Source organism: Thalia democratica, chromosome 3 (assembly GCF_965202585.1).
Source record: "Thalia democratica chromosome 3, ktThaDemo2.hap1.1, whole genome shotgun sequence".
Classification (NCBI taxonomy): Eukaryota; Metazoa; Chordata; class Thaliacea; order Salpida; family Salpidae; genus Thalia; species Thalia democratica.
The window spans coordinates 63,142,937-63,146,851 of NC_139167.1; positions in this window are offsets into that span (position 1 = coordinate 63,142,937).

The window sequence follows — 3,915 nt, forward strand, 5'->3', positions numbered from 1 at the left end:
AAATTAAAATTCAAATAAAACAAATAACGTAAGTCTGCTTACGCTGAAAACAGCATGTTTAGTAATTTAATTGTTTTTATTTGTTAAATCTAATTTTAAAACACAATAATTAAAAAAAAAACCAAAAAAAAAAACACAAACTTATGAAATTTGCGGTGAAAAAAAATCATAAAAATATTTTTTTTAAGAAATAAATGTAGAAATCTACTATTTAATACAAAAAAAAATTTTTTTTAATAAAATTAAATTACTATACTTAATATAAAGAACAATAAAATTAAGATAAACATAACATCGTCAAGTTAAAAGAAAATAGAATAAGTGTAAACTTTATTTTAACTGTATAAAGAGTATAAATTAAGTAAAATATATTTTTTAGTAATTAAACATTTTAAACAAAAAAATATTTTAAGTAAAACTGTAGTAAAATAATTTCAATCGTAAATTAATATATCTAAAACTCTAGTCGTCTAAAAGTTATTTCAAACACTAATAGTTTGAATTTATTTAATTCAGTGTCAAAAAATGAAAATAAAATCAATTTAAGAGGAAGTATGAAGCATGTAACTAAATAAATCTAATTTAACTGGTAAGTTATCACAGTTTATTTCAAATAAGAAGTTTTGAAACAATCTTTAGTTAAATTGCCTAGAGCTATAAAGACCTTATTTATCAGTATAACTTATATACTCTTCACATGAGCTTTTTGATGTCTAATCAAACTATTTATTGTGTAAGTTTTGTGATCACAATGACTGCAAGCAAAATTTGGTTCATAGTGAAATACCATGTGTTGATCTAACTGGGGTTTTGTTTAGAAAAATCTACCTTCTGGACAAACAGAACATTTGAAAGGCCTAAGATTACTGTGAGTTGATGATGTTGAACTAAATGACTTTTTTGAGCAAATTTTTTATTACAAATTTGGCAAGCAAATGGTTTTCCTCCTGTATGAGTTCTGTAATGCTGAGTTAAGTTACATTTTTGGTCAAATACTTTCAAGCAAACATCACATTTAAATGATTTTGATTCGTCATGAATTTTCATGTGTTGATTGAGATTTTTTTTGCTTGAATAGCTTTTGTCACAAACTTGACATTTGAACATTTTTTCTGTAAACATTGATTTAGTTATCATTATGCTTAAACATCTTTTTTCCGGTGCATAACTTATTTAAAACATAGAACAAAATATATTTCAATTTTTCTTAAAACTTATTTGAAATCTTTCGTAGTAAATCTTGTCAAATATTTATCTTACTAAAATTAACAGAATTAAAATTTAAATAATATTATGTTGTAGTTTTAGTTTTATGATATAAAATGACGTAATAATCGAATGTAAAAAAGAACTAGTTGCTTATACTGTAGAACACGGTTTCCCAAAGTTGTCGATTCTAGTTAGTTGGGGACAATAACTAGTAAAGGGACAAAAAGGGGGACGATTTTAAAATTTTAAAACTTACACTAGATATTCCTGAGTTGCAGATGAAGATTAATAAAAAAAAGTTTTGGTGTATTTACTAATAATTTTGATACTTACACTAGATATTCTTGAGTTGCAGATGAAAAGGAAAAAAAAAGTCTTAGGTGTTTTAAATGGTAGTTTTGTTGGAAGGGCAAAAAAGCTTTTTAATTTCTTGAAAGGAGGAAATTTGAAAAAAAAAAGTTTTAGAGACCCTGCCGTAGAACTTTGCTGTACTAATAAAACTCGTTAAACTAAAATTAAACTAAAATTAACCAGTGATAAAAATAAAATACTTTAGTTCGATTTTAATCTAACAAGTTTTGTTTGTAAAGCAAATTTCTACAGTATAATCAATAAGTTCGTTTTTACATTTGATTATTACGTCATTTTATATTTTAATCTCAAATAATTTTAAGAAAAATTGAAATGCGTTTTCTTATAATTAAGTACATTATATAAATACTTTTGTTCAATTTGAAAACTATGAAAAGAATAGTTATAAATCAATAAAAAAAAATTTAAATGCTACGATGTAATAATGTGTGATAGAAGTTATTTATAATTTATTTATAAACTATTTTATATATATTTTGCTCACAATAAGGATTTTGTTAGATAAATATTAGAAAAACTTAATTTAACTATTTAAATAACTATATGTTTTACAGATGGTTCTAACTTAGTTATCAAGGTTTTACAATTTTATAACTCAGATTAAGACTTAGTACACTAGAAATAAAACCGTACAACCAAAACATACTTTTATAGCGCTTATTTGAGAAATTGTTTTCAGTTGTGTTTACATCATCATGTTTATTTTGTTCAATTTTTACGTCTTTCACACAATTACTAAGCTGATTGATTATATAAATACTAACAGTATTAGATTCTGTTATAAGAGTTTTTTTTTTGTAGACAAAAACATTATATGATAATCATAATTAAACTTTTACTAACTGACAATTAGCTAACTAAAAAGGTAAAATTTTGTTACCAGTGTTTTCGATTTTGCTACGTTTACAATTAAAATTTAGAAAGTTTTTATTACTAAGAAAAATGTATAAAAATATTTTAAAACATTATCAATTGTTTTAGAACTTGTTTTATAAGTGTTAAACTACAATATTTTAAAACTGTTGTATGATACTAGGTTTAATTCTTTAATGTTTTAAAACTTACTTAGAACTTTATAAAGACTTTAGTGCTAGATAAAAGATAAACTAATGAAAATTTGTTAGATACAAAAAATACCATACTGTAAACAAAAATCTCAGTAAACTTTTTTTAAAGGAAAAGTTTTATTAAAAACTTTTACAGTTTCAGTAGATGAAATTTCAACTTGATCTTCATTGTTTACTTCATTGTTTCTTTGATAATTACTAAAGTTGCAACTATAAAAACTAGAATTAAATCTTAGAATATAGTCGTTTTATATTATAACTTAATTATACAGTTTCTTATAACTTTAATAATTTTAATAAAGTTTTAAACATTACAATGAAGCTGTTCTTTGCATGTCTTTTTCCAACATTATGACTTTGTTAATTAGATTTTTATTTGAAATAATTAGTTGTTTTCTCTCAACTTTATGTTTTTCTACTTGAGTTTTTAAATAATTTTTTTCAGATTGTAGTTTATCAACTATTTGTTTCAAATTTATTAGCAACGCATTTGCTTGATTTGACGCATCTTAAAATATTTAAACAATATTAAGTTAATTATAATGATTAGAGTCGTTGTATAAACTGTATTAATTGTTTTTAGTGACTGTTTTTTGTCATAAAGGTACTTTAAATAATCTTTTATTGTAAAGTAAAGTTTTTTTAATTAATAAAAAAGACAATGTTATAACAAATAAACCAATTAATTATAGTTTAATGCAAAGAAACAAATAAAACTAATTTATAAATGAGGCATTACGTTAAGTTTCGAGTACGCTGGCTAAAACTCAATAAGTTTGTGTAAATAAACATTTTTGTGTATTCAGAATAACATGAATAATTTTTACTGTGAAATTATGATAAAAACTTTATAATAATAATAACTTAACAACAAAAAAGAAACAGAATTTTTTTTTGATTTTAATACTTTTTAATTCAAATAATTTTGGTTGGTAGCATATTTGCTTTTATTTAATTAAGCTAAAAAACTTTCAATTTTGAATATTTAATTTAAGGTTTTTTTATTTGTACAATCTTACAAACCTTCATCTGTAAAAAGTGCCTGACTTATGAACTCCATTTTAATAACAAAACTGCAACTTACTATTAATTATTTAAATCTGTATAAAAAACTAATTTTCAGTTAATTTAAACAATAAAACAACACAATTTAAAGTTAAGAAAAAATATTTAAAAAAACATATTTTCAACATGCTAGCATAAATGTCATAACATGCTATGCAAAAATAATAACTTCATTATCATAAATACTAAAATTTCGTTATTG